This window comes from Sorex fumeus, unplaced genomic scaffold, assembly GCF_029834395.1.
Source record: "Sorex fumeus unplaced genomic scaffold, SorFum_2.1 ptg000044l, whole genome shotgun sequence".
NCBI lineage: Eukaryota > Metazoa > Chordata > Mammalia > Eulipotyphla > Soricidae > Sorex > Sorex fumeus.
Window position 1 is genome coordinate 40,252,371 of NW_026606101.1, and position 14,259 is coordinate 40,266,629.

The 14,259-nt window shown below is 39.4% G+C and overlaps 1 non-coding gene across 1 annotated transcript; it reads right to left on the minus strand.

Annotated features, from left to right (window-relative positions):
• Positions 1–10,805: 10,805 nt before the first annotated feature.
• LOC130030827 (U6 spliceosomal RNA) lies at positions 10,806–10,909 on the minus strand. The gene has a single exon (XR_008793507.1). It is a non-coding gene; the product is annotated as a U6 spliceosomal RNA (small nuclear RNA).
• Positions 10,910–14,259: the final 3,350 nt, after the last annotated feature.

The following is a 14,259-nucleotide window of genomic DNA, read 5'->3' on the forward strand; positions in this document are numbered from 1 at the left end:
CATGTGAACAAGCTGGATTCCGAAAAGGATTCAGTACCATCGACCATATCCACACAATAACCAAGCTCATTGAGGTATCTCAGGAGTTCAAGATGCCGCTCTGTCTAACGTTCATTGATTTAAAGAAGGCCTTTGATTCTGTTGAGACGGAAGCGGTCATGGAAGCCCTAGCCAATCAGGGCGTACAAACTCAATACATCAGGATCCTTCGTGAGCTCTATTGCGGATTCACTACCAAGATCTCACCATTCTACAAAGAAGTAATCATCCATATCAAGAGAGGGGTTCGGCAGGGTGATACCATTTCACCAAAACTCTTCAGTGCCACCCTCGAGAACATCATGCGATGACTGGAATGGGAAAGCATGGGAGTGAAGATAGATGGTCGGCAACTACACCACCTCCACTTTGCTGATGACATCGTTCTAATAACACCAAACATCAGCCAAGCGGCACAAATGCTGAACGACTTTGACCGTGAATGTGGAAAGGTCGGACTACAGCTGAATCTTACGAAGACAATGTTTATGAGAAACAGCCTTGTTCCTGATGCTCCATTCGCTCTCAACGGAACCACCATCTCTGAATTCAACAGTTATATATACCTAGGTCGAGAAATCAACATGATGAATGACCTGGCACCTGAGTTGCGCAGGAGGAAGAGAGCGGCTTGGAATGCCTTCAAGAGTATTGAAGAAATAACTAAAAGGACAAAGAACCTCCAGCTACGAGCACATCTCTTTGATTCCACTATTCTTCCTGCATTAACATATGCCTCAGAGACCTGGACCCTATGAAAACAGGATGAGAACGCTATTCGGGTCTCTCAAAGAGGAATCGAAAGAATTATGCTTGGAATATCACGATTCACTCAAATGAGAGATAGAATCTGGAGTTCTGATCTTCGTCAACGCTCAAGAATCAGGGACGCTGTCTCATTTGCCAAGACATCAAAAATCAGATGGGCTGGACACGTAATGAGGTTTACAGACAACCGCTGGACTAGAGCCATTACTGATTGGATTCCACGGGACATCAAAAGATCACGTGGACGCCCACCTATAAGATGGTCAGACTTCTTCGTCAAGACCCTAAATGATCGGTTTGAGGCTCTGCATGTTCCTAGAACGAACAGATACCATTGGGCTACGCTAGCACGCAACCGGGATGAATGGAGACGTTACTGGCACCCGCTCGAATAAATCGATGAATAATGGGGATTAAGTGATAAGTGATAAGTGGAAAAGAAAGGATATGAATGTCACATACAAGGAAATTAAATTTCTGTTATATTAAATTTTGTCTGGAAGTAACTTTTTAAAAGTACAAGCACAGGTCAAAGTTTTTATTTTCCTATATCTTCAGTTGAACTAATTTCACCTTCCTGGAGTGATCCCTGAGTTCAGAGTCAGGAGTTAGCCCAGAGCAGAGCTGGGTGTTAACCACCCCATCGCTTAAAAAGAATTTTAGGAGTTTCAGATTTTTTAAGACTCCTTCTCAGTTACAAATGAGGAATCAAATATGAGTTGGGTATACATGCATAAAGATCCTCCAAGAGTGAAAGCAAGGCTTTTGAGCTTTATAATTCCCTCTCTTCATTATTTCTCATAACAGCATCATGTTTTCCTGATGAGACAAAATTGGATTGATTTGTCAGGAGTTCAGTTTCCAAGTAATCATGACAAAGTAAGAAAAATGAGATGAGACCAGAAGAAAACAAAGAGAAGTGATTATAAATTCTGAACTTGGTCTGGAATAGAATTTTAGATTTTCTTTTTCTGTTATATATATTACTTACATATTCAAACAACAAAGATCTATTCAACTGTGTTTTTACTGAACTGTAATGATCATAGTTACATGCTTTCCCATTCTTTTTATTGTACTGAAAACTGATCCACCAAGGGTATGGGTGAAATTGTAGTTTGCAACTTCATTGACATGGAATATTTGTCAAAACAAGTCTACAATTCATTGTTGCCAGACTTGTGTCCAGCACACGGCCATGATCAGTATTCAGAAAACCTTTGTTGAAGGAATGAATAGACTTGTTTATTCCTTCACTAATAATTTAGTCAAAATAATTAGGAAATGTTGTTTAGCATATTTGATATAATGATGCATTATACACTCAACCTTTTTTTCTCTCTCAAAAATCATCCTAAAACATACCTCAGGCTTCCTCATCTTCTAAACCAAATTATTCATCACATAAGGTGTTACAAATATCTAACCAAGAAATAGCACAACATTTGAGGGATTAGAGGAAAAGCCAGCTTTAATTATGCATGCTGACTCCACCTGGCTAACTCCAAAATGGGTCGAGTCAGGAACACAATTGACACAGAGCTTACATAGGATAGATACAGGATGTATCGATTCTATGAGAACAATTTTCTCATCTAACATACACAATAGCTACTAACATACGCAATGCTGGGTGGAATCATTGATTAATACATTTGGCTTTAGATTCCATATAGACATTTACCAATCGTTTCTGGGACCCCTTTCCATTCCTGCTCAAGCAACCAATTGGTCTGGCTCTTCTGCTCTGTTCTGGTCATAACTTTATGACTTATGACCTATTCATCTTTGTCCAGAATCTAGAATGGGTCACTCAGAAGCCCTGCTTTCAATTTCCCACTTATGTCCAAATTTTCCCACCATACAAAAAAATATGTCATACTCATCTTCCCATACCAATTCTGAGTCCCCTTCATCTCCTTCTAAATTGGTGTTGTTACTGGTAACCAAACCCTAATCCCTGGAGCAGACTGTTTCCATCTAATTTTAATTATCTCTTGCACCCCACATCAATAATGGCCACCAAAGAAAATTTGTTTGGCTTTTAAACTGAAAGCTTCAGTTATTCTAAATAGTTAGATTCGTTAGTTCTATTGTTCCCAGATAAACTAAACATTCATGTGTTTTATTGTCATTTTTAACTTGTATCAGTTTTTCACTCTGTAAAAAAAAAATAGAACTTTTTTTCAGAAATACTAAAATGCCAGGCACCTAACCATCAATTCTAATTGTCATGAAAATAATATTTATTTCAGTATATGAAAAATTCAATATTTTGCTGCCAATTTTCTTACCAGATAAGTCTGAAGTAAAAGAATTTAGCATGCCAGATACTGCAGATATTCACTGGAATTTTATTGCCGCAAAGAACTAACCCCTGATAAAGAGTCTATTTGTATTGATCACAGGAACTTTTGAATTCTTTTATTTTTCTCTTATTTTGTTAAGATGCAGCACAGTTAATTCAAGTCTTATTCTTGAATTTCATGCTTTTTCAAGCTTTCACTCTGAAACATTGACTTCACAGTCATCCAATGTGAATTTTATACCCCTAAGGGTCTATATCTCCTTAAAATTCATTAATTTGTGGGGGCAGAGGAGGTTGGGACATACTCACTATTTGGTCCTGTTTCTTCACTCAGGGATCACTCCTAGCAGGATACAGGGGACCATATGTAGTTTTAGGAGATTCCAACCTGGGTTGATCACAGGCAAAGCAAGCATCTTAATCCCTATATATCTCTCTGGCCACACCTACTTAAAATTCTTAAGAAAGGAAGGATGATAAACCTTTCTTAGAGTGAAATACCAAAACTGTGAAATATCAAGAACAAGAAATAGAGGGAAATAGAGGGAAATATAGAGAAATAGAGTGAAATATCAAGAACAAGGCTTCTAATGCTTCTGCTTTCTTTATGATGAATTACTTTATAGACTTCAAATATGTGTCATTTTCTCCCCCAAATACTGCCTGCTGGTTTCTTTTCTAAAAGGAAACTATTTTTTTCTTCATCCCAGAACCACCCCCAAGTATCTGTCAACAAAGAAGATTTAATGCTTAACTTGAAACTTGACTATAAATCATTTTATATGAGAATTTCATTTGAGGGCAGACTTGAAAATTTTTTTGAAAATGTACAAGTTATTTTGATCTGTCTGATGGATGCCTGATAACAGAATAATGCCTGGAGGGAAAGAAACGTAATCATTTTTTCTAAATTTATTCAAGCACATGTTTTCACAGCTGTGCATTTCAACCACTATATCATCTGCTTTTGATATATTTTCATTTTTATAATCAAAACAGTATTGACATTTCAGTATTGAATTATGGATACACATCAACATTATAAAAATATACGCCCCTAAGTAAGTATCATGACAACTTTTTTAAGTAAAAAATACATATCCTTGAAAGATATGTAGCAAAAATCAGGAATCATGGAAACTATCTAAATAGTAAATAAATTTGAATAGAAAAATGTTGAACAAAGGCTAGAGATAGAGTTACATAAGCTGAAAGCCTGAAAAAATATGTTCATTACCTCACATCTGTCCCCAGTACACAAAATGCCACCACTATGTTTAATATTATATTAGATTTGTTCTGTAATTTAGATCTGGATATTAGATTAAAAATAAACAGATTATAAAATATATATAAATATTCAAAATCAAGATTTTCATTGCTATTTGACTTACTTAAAATTTTCTGTAATTAAGAAAATGAATCTGAAAATAATTACTGGGGCACCCAATAATTCTTGGGAAGCATAATACAATAATATAAATGAAGCCACTAATTCACATCTAAATATATTTCATGGGGAGAATTGGCCCATACCTTGTGGTACTTGGATACTACTCTATTCTGTTCTGAGAGGTAGGGGAAATCATTCCTAAGTCAGGGGATCACACGGTGGTGAGGATTGAAATGGGGTCTGCCCCATGCAAATAATTTGCTTAGCCCTTTGAACTATCTCTTGAGCCCATAATTATGTTTACTTGGGGGTGATGTGGGTCACACCCAGTGATGCTCAGGAGTTTTCTGCTCTGCACTCAACAGTTATTCTTGGTGGGGCTGGAGCAATAGTACAGCGGGTAGGGCGTTTGCCTTGCACGCGGCTGACCCGGGTTCGATTTCCAGTATCCCATATGGTCCCCTGAGCACCGCCAGGAGTAATTCCTGAGTGCAAAGCCAGGAGTAACTCCTGTGCATTGCCGGTGTGACCCAAAAAGCCAAAAAAAACAAAAAGAATTACTCTTGGTGATGCTTGGGATGCCAGGAATCAAACCCAGGTCCACTGGTTGCAGGGGCAAATGTCCTAACCACTGTACTATCTCTCCAGTCCCCCATAATATATTTCTAAAGTCTAGTCTATCTTTGCCTTATATTTCAGGTAGGATTCTAAAAGTTGCAGAGCAACAAAAATTATCTAATTATTTAACTGAAAGTAATGCCATCAAAGAATGTTAGGCAATCAAAATCAGTGGAAATTTAGCAACCCACACTTGGAAAATAAAAAAGTGTATGTGGAAGCAGCTGTAAGAAACTTGGGTAGGTCGTAGAGGGAGCACAAAGTCAGTGCCGAGAGTTTCCATTACCAAAAAGAACCCTCTACCATCCCATATATTCTCAAATTCAAAAATCTCAAAAGAAATCTTTGATAGCCTTAGTTATATACCCATTTAATGTTTGTATCCCCTTGACTGACCTGCAGCCAAAACTCTAATGCTGCTAATCCTCTTTGTAAGTGGAGATGGGTACCATTTCTTATGAAGATTATTCAGAATAGGACAACTCTTAATAAAAAGTAATTGATCGCTTTGTTGGAGGAAGGGATATTGAAAACTGGATAGCTAAAAGAGCAATAACAGATGAATAAAACTTTACAGGATATTAAAGAACAGAACCGTTACCACTTACACTTGACATAAATTAATATGTACGCTAGAATATGGAAAGCATTCATATGGAGGAAGGAAAGCCTCTTCTACAAATGGTATTGAATTAGCTTCATATAACAGAATGAAATTAGGTCACTATCTCACACCATCTACAAAAATGAATTTAAAATGGATCAAAGACCTTGATTTTAAACCGAAATCCACAAAAAAAATTGAGAACATAGGTACAAAGTTCCATGATACTAACTTCAGAGGTGTCTTCAATGTCCTAAGTGATAAAATAAAAACAAATGGGAACTGTATCAAGCTAAAAAACATCTTCTTGGTGCAAAAAAACTATGGCTAAGGCCAGGATGATAGTACAGTGAGTAGGGTCTTGCCTTGCATGGGGATAATCCAAATATGATCCTGATACTGCATTAGGACCCTGAACACCAAAAGGAGTGATGAGTGATCTCTGAGTATAGAGCCAGGAGTAATCCCTGAGCACCACCAGGTGTGACCCAAAAACCAAACCAAAACAACAACTAAAAAACACTATTGCTAACATTAAAAACCCCTCTACTTAGTGGGAGAAAATATTTGCACAACATGCATCTAATAAAGTACTAACATTCAAGATATATAAAGTACTCACAAAAATAAACAATAACAAAACACAATTCCATCCAAAAAATGGGAAGAGGAGCAGGATAGTTATCCAAAAATGACACGGATGACCAGCAGGTATATGAAAAAATTCACCATTATTAATTATCAGGAAATGCAAATAAAAACAGCCATGAGACATTACCTCATACTGGTGAGAAGGGCCTTTTCAAAAGGTCAAAAATAAACAATGCTGGTAGGGATGTGGTGAAAAAGAATTCTTATTTATTCTTGGTGTACATCTAATTGTATTCAGCTTCTATGGAAACCAGTTTGGAGACTTCACAAAATTTAAATCAGAGTTAAGAGATTCCATTCTTTGAGATTCCATTCCTTGGCATCTATTCCAAAGATGGATAGACACTAGTTTGAAGAGATAAATGCACACAAATGTTAATTGCAGCTACTTATAATGGCCAAGATCTGGAAGCCTAAGGGTCAAGCAACTAATGAGTTGATAAAGAAACAGTGGTATATATACACAATGAACTACCATTCAGTCACAAGAAAAGATGAAATCTTTCATTCCGCACAAGTTGGATGAAACTAAAGTCTGTCATGTTCAGCAAAATAAATCAGAAAGAGAAAAATACAGGATTTCTCACTCATATGTATAATAGAGAGTAATAAAGCAATAAACAATAGCCAATGAAAACAGACCTTAAGGCTGTGTCAACAGAACTGAGTTTTTTCAGACGTATGTCATGTTGAGAAGTATTGGAAGAAAAGGAACTTAGCTGCAATAAGGTAGTATAGTAATAGTGTATACCTAAAGTGTAAATATTAATACCATTGCAAAGCAAGTTACTAATAAAATTTTTTATAAAAAATTTTAAAGTAATTTTTTTCAAATATCTACTTATAGATCTATTTTGTTTGTTTGGGGCCCACACCCACTGATGCTCAGGGGCAACTCCTGGCTCTGTTCAGGAATCACTTCTGGCAGAATTTGGGGGACCATACAGGATGCCATGGATCTAACCTGAGTCGGCTAAAGTGCTTATTTTTAATTAATATATTATACTTTAGTAAGATAATTGAAAGACATAGTTTATTGCTTTCAAAATACCTTTAAGGAATAATTTATATTTTATAGGTTTTTCAATTTAATTTTCACAAGGAAAACCTTAGTGTCACATATACATCAGGTAATGTGGATTGTGCAATTATGAAAATCATCATAGTGAGTCATCGGAAAAATCTGAATCATATTGTGGTTTTCATTTACCCAAAATTGAATAATTCAAATACCACATAGACCATTACTCAGTAATTCCCTTAACATCTTGATCTTTAATTAAAATATGTATATGTGTGTATTTATCTTTTTATCCCATATCAGGTATTACTGGGAGCTATCATGGCTGTGTGCCTGGGAGACCATGTGGTGATCCCTTGTGATCAAAACAGGGTTGGCTGCATACAAAGCAAGTGCTTTAATCCCTGTACTCTTTTTCTAGTCCTAACTCTATCTCATTAAATCCATTCTTCTGCAGGAACTTTCCTTTTATAGTGTCACCTTTATATAATCTTAGTTTTCTTCTTTTCTCTGAATTTATGTTCCACTTCATGAATTACAATAGTATCTATCATATTTTCTTGTCCTTCTTGGTAATCATGACAATCTAGTCAGTGGACATAATTGAGTTCCTAGTCTGTTCTAATTTTATGTGCAGATTTAAGTTACAAAGATCCTCAGAAAGTGGCCTTCACTCCCAGAGAATTCAGAGTCTAATGTGGAGACAGACACAGCTTTTATCTCAACAAAACATTCAGAGTATCATGTAGGAGACAGACAACAAAACCAGACCATGGCCATTAATAGTGGTGATATATGCACGGAAGGGCTGGAGTGATAGCACAGCGGTAGAGTGTTTGCCTTGCACGCAGCCAACATGGCCTACCTGAGTTCGATTCCTCTGCCCCTCTCGGAGAGCCCGGCAAACTACCGAGAGTATCTCGCCCGCACAGCAGAGCCTGGCAAGCTACCCGTGATGTATTCAATATGCCAAACATAGTAACAACAAAGTCTCCAATGGAGATGTTACTGGGCCCACTCAAGCAAATCGATGAACAATGGGAGGACAGTGACAGTGATAAAGAAGAACTAGGAGAGCTCAGTCTAGCCTACAAGTAACTCCTTAACTGAGAAAGGAAAGAACACACCCAAGATAAAACAATGAAGTAAGCTATCTGGAAACATCCAGGAGCGGCTTTGTTTTATATGGTATTTATGTTTGTGATTGTAGTAAGTCTATTGTGGATATTGCAAAAATATGCACATGTTCTTGTAGCCAGGTAAAAAGAACTGGGTAATATGACAGTAAAGTACAATGATGCCAAAATGGGAAGAGACAATGAATGCCCTTAGTCTATGGAAGGCTGCAGGGAACGAGCATACAAGTACATCCCATTACTATCTTTTTAATAATTGTTTTGTTTGGAGATTTTGGGTTACACCAGATACTCAGGGTTACTTTGTCCCTATGCGGAGGATTCAGTCCTACTGGTGCTCTGGGAATGATGAAAGGTGAAAGATGCTAGGAAAGTACCTTCCCTCCTGAACTAGCTCTCTGACCTGAGCTCTGTTAAGTGAGAGGTTTCATTCACCAAGTTTCAGTTTCCCCCATTAGCAAAATAGAAATCAACTTGCATTGATCTATACAGTATAAGAAGTAAATGAATATAAAAATTGAGCACATTGACACAAAAACATAAGTTGAGCATATTGTCTGACACAAAATATTTGCTGAATACAATTTTTTATTCTATTACCTCCTAGACTTAGAAAATACAAAGGAGGCAATTTCTGTTTGCCAAGATTATTTGTACATCTGTTGGACATGAGGAAAACAACAACTATTTTTACCTAATTCACAACTTTGGAAGAAGTTGAAGCAATTTACCAGAGTTCTTTACTCTCTACTTCTGTTATGTGTGCTCATGGTAAGGAGAAGTATTTTCACTGATGCCCCCACAATAACTATTTCTATCTGGTATTAAATGATACTTGATGAAGATAGCTAGCATTGACAAACCCGTGCATCAGGCTGTCTTCACTGGGGCCCCTTGGAGTGTGGCGGGTTGAGTTTCCTTCCCCGCCCTGAGCAGAGCCCCAGCAGCTAAAGACCTCCAGTATCCAGTCACAGCCATACTCCAGGACACTCTCCACACGCTTGGACGAGCCTCACGCATGAAGGAACCAGTAGAGAAACTCAGGGCCGTGGGTACCGGGCCTGAGATCTCTACCAGCTACTGCCACGCTCCAGGATGCTTTCCAGATGCTTGGACAAAGACTCACGCATGAGTGAAGCTCCACAGAACCAGGTAAGTGGAACTCTGTGACCTTGGGCTCCAGGCTCAATGGGACCCGGGAACAGAGATCCTGCTTTCACCAATCTCCAGAGACCAAGGGATTAAAACCAGAAGCCCCATCCTACCCTGCCCTGTCTGCTTTCACCAACCTCCGGTGACCCGGGGATTATGCACAGAAGACCCATCATATTGGTGCCAGATAAATACCTCATCAGCAGACCTCCACTACCTCTACTACCTCCACTACCCAGTTGCCGCCATGCTCCAGGACACTTTCCAGACTGCACGGCCGCAAAACGGCCACACAACACATCATAGAATGTGTTAGGAGTTAGGATTGGAAATTGTATTTGTCAGACATCAGGCTTGTATTCTTTTTTAAAAAAAAAAATTTATAAAGTTGTTCACAATTACACCTTTCCATCACCATATTTCAACTTTTTCTATCCCAAACCCCAAATCATGCCCCCATAACAGGACGTAAATAGTTTATTTTGTATTGCTTCTTATGAATAAGGTAAAGGTAAAGGTAAAGAAAGGCCCTCCCATTGATCGTCGATTTGCTCGAGTGGGCCCAGTAACGTCTCCATTGGAGACTTTGTTGTTACTGTGTCTGGCATATCGAATACTCTCGGTAGCTTGCCGGGCTCTCCGAGAGGGGCGGAGGAATCGAACTCGGGTCGGCCATGTTGGCCGCTTGTAAGGCGAACGCCCTACCCGCTGTGCTATCACTCCAGCCCTAGCTGGACACATGTTTCGACCCGTCTTGAAACACGGACCAAGGAGTCTAACACGTGCGCGAGTCAGGGGCTCGCCCGAAAACCGACCCACCCTTCTTATGAATAATACACTAAAAATGATCCAAAAGATTTCCTTGGAGAAAAGTGTGTGAAGACTGCTGTATTTCACCCGAGAGCCATTAAGCCATTAAGTACATCAGTAGAATGTGAGATGTCGCGTGGCTGCATGCTCCAGGAATTCTAAAATTTTAAATACAGTGATATAGCTGAGGTTAATTTATTTGTTTCTTTCTTTATTTAACTGTATGTGACTTCGGGGTCTAGCGACATCTTTGTGGCATGTTGCTCGTGGTGCTCTCTTCCAAGAGATTGATTTCTGAATCTCTGAGAATTATGGAACGCTTCATGAATTTTCATGTCATCCTTGCACAGGGGTCATGCTAATCTTTTCTGTATCAATCCTATTTTTAGTATACCTGCTGCTGAAGCGAGCACCATTTTTTGCATTAAAGAAGTCAGTCACCATGTGAGATGTTTGGCCATTTTGAGACTGCCAACTTGTGTAAAGTCTAATCTGGTCAGGTATAGAAACCATGCAGAAAGAGGGGTCTCTAGATAATAGACAGACCCAGTTGAACTTTAGTTAATAGACACCAATTTATTAGGCATGAGGTCAGCTCATCTCATAAGTGCATCATTCAACCCAAGCAAATCTATAGATCATGTAGAATAGAAATGAGCTATTTCAACCAAGATTTTCCCAAATTGAAAGATTGGGAAGGATAAAATGATAGCTGTTGGAGTTAACCAATAACTTTTGAGATAATAATAAATCAGAGAAGTTGTCTCCTTGGCGAATACTTGGAACTAACACAATTCTTAAAGATTACCTCCTCAGATACTAACCAGATACTATCCACGGACTTATAATTATGAACCTTCTCTTTGTAAATTTCCTTAAGAAGTGATTCTCTTTAACTCTTCCCTTATGACCTTAGACTAAAAGATGAAAATATTTTTTTGTTCCCAGAAGATGAGTTGATGGTAAGGACTGATTTTCTTACTAAATAGTAGGAAATAGCAGACACAATCGCAGACATGATATAATAGCGTCATGATATAATATTCTCATGATACAATATAGGTATGATATAATAGAGACATGATATAATAGTAGAGAAAAAAGCAATCATGGTATAATACTGAACTGAAAAATTCAGACAGCAAAATAATGATGATCTCACCAAAAAAATCTGGCCCTTGCCAGGCACTCTGGGGCAGCAGCTCTTCTTCCCAGTTGGCATTTTTTAGCAGCAGAACATTAGAAGAGTATTAGTGATAAAGCCACCAACTTCTAGAAGTCCTGTCCCCTTGAAGTTTGCTCAGTGTTCTTGACATAAAGAAATTTTATTTCAGTAAAGATTGTAGTACTCATTAAAATCTTTTTTTTAAATAATGTAGGAGTATTGCTATTTGTTCAGCCATTGATTAAGCTGATTGAATTGGGCATGAACTCCACATTACTTTTTTATCTTATTGTATCACCATGAGATAGAATTACAAAACTTTCATGTTTGATATTCAGCCATACAATGCTGAAGCACCCAATCCCTCCACTAGTGCACATTTTCCACCATCATTGTCCCAAGTATCACCCCCTCTCACATACATATACATCGCAGTCCTCACCCTGCCTCTATGCAGACAATTTCCCCAATACTCTGTCTCTAATTTGTGCCATTAATTTTGCTCGAATTTTCCCACCACCATTCAAGCCTACCTGCTAGGGGCAGATACTAGATAATATATTTTCCATAGCTCATTTCAAATATCATGAGAGCTGACACGGGCGCAATTATAAATGTAAATTTCTATATTGTAGATGGTTGGGTTCCAGAGACATCTCTGTATGGCACTAATCCATTTTGGGATTCAATTGTGAGCCTCTGGGCCAGGGCTATTGGTGCACTAAGATGGCACCCAGAGGCAAATTGTGGGCGTGACAGCCAGTCTTCTGGGCAGGTGGTGACCGGGAGAGGAAAAGCCCAGGTCCTCTGCCACCATGCGGTCTGGAGATTCAGTCTTGGAACCCGCATACCTGGGCCTTGCTTTGAAAGTTCTTGGTCACCGGGATTCCATCTGGAGTAGGAGGAAGACTGCACCTGCTCCACCTGAGTTGTCCCAGTGATATTGGCTTGATATGGGGCCAGGAGAGATCTCTGGCGCTATGGTGTCGTCTGGGACTTGCTGCTATGTATCTGGACCAGGACTGTTGGTGCACTAAGATGGTGCCCAGAGGCTAATTGTGGGCATAACAGCCAGGCTTCTGGGCAGGTGAGGGCCCGAAGACGACAGCCCAGGTCCTCTGCTGCCAAGTGGCCTGTAGATGTAGTCTTGGAACTGGCATACCTGGCCCTTGCTTGTGGAAGCTCTGGTCACTAGAATTTCATTTAGAGTAGGCGGGGAGTCGGCACCTGCTCCATCTGGGGTGTTCTGGTGATATGGGCTCGGTATGGGGCACAGAGAGATCTTTGGCACTGTGGTGTTTTCCAGGACTTGCTGCTGTGTTTCTAGGGCCAGGGCTATTGGTGTGCTAAGATCCACATTACAAAATTTTCAGCAGATTTTATCTTGGTGAGGTCCATCCTGAGACGGAAGAGTCAGGCTTGGGGTATGGCAGCAATGTTGGATTGTGGAAGCAAGTAGCTGCCAGGGACTCTGCTTGAGTGGGCACAGGCCAATCCGCCCTCTCCAATTTACTCCGGACTGTTCAGCCATGTATGGGTCTTAGCTTAACTGTGGCTTTTGATCTCTTTTGAGATTTATTTAGGGGTCTCTGAGGCAAGGCCAATAGTAGAGCTTACAGGGTGGGACTGGATTTGGTTCATGGGGGTTACTGCCAGTTCTTCCATGTGTATTGGGAAGTGGGTGGAAGTAGCCCATCCCAACTCTGAGTGAACTTTTATAGCTGAGTCGGAGGTGGTTTGTGGGTGTAACTCCCACATACCTAACTTTTGGCCATTTAATTTTTTGGTAAACTTGGTCCCAAGTTGTTGGGGTCTGGCACAGCAGCAATTTGGTGGTATCAGGAAGCCTGAAGGCAACATCAGGCTGCTGATGCACTCGCCCCGCAGGTAGAGGTTGACCTGTTGGTGGCACCACAATACCCCCCCCCCCATTAAAATCTTTATTCCTATTTTGTTTAAGCATCTTGTGTTTATTCACCAAAACAAACCAACAAAGTAAAAAAAGAGCAACAGCCATGCATGAAGCTCCCTCTTGCCCCAGTTCTCCACATGCCAACACACCAGTCCACAGGTGACCCAGGTAGTAGGAGAATCTGCTGTTTTAAAAATATATGTCTAATAAATATAGTTTAGATCACAGGTTCACAATATGCTGAACATTTTGTAGTTTTGATGTACACAGTCATCACACTTCGCCCATCAAAGTGCTCAAGTCACTCCTTTCCTTACTTGCAGTCACCTCATTTCCTCCACATATTCCTCCCCTCCTTTGGTATTTTCAGTTTTATAACCTAGACCAAAGGTTTGTTATAATTTGTTGCTGTCTATCCCTTTGCTATGTTTCTTTATGTATCCAGAATAGTGAGATCACCTAACTCAATGCAAACTTTAGGTAGTTCATGTTTCTTACCTTAGAAAGTATAATCCTAGCAAACAACAGTGTGTATTTACTGACTTCTGTAAAGTGCTAGCAAGTGTAAACCTTCACCTGGTGATCTTCCTTCAAGAAGTTTAATAGAGGCTGAAGCGATAGTATGGTGGAAAGGGCATTTGCGTGCACCTGACCCACATTTGATATGGTTAGTCTCCTTAGC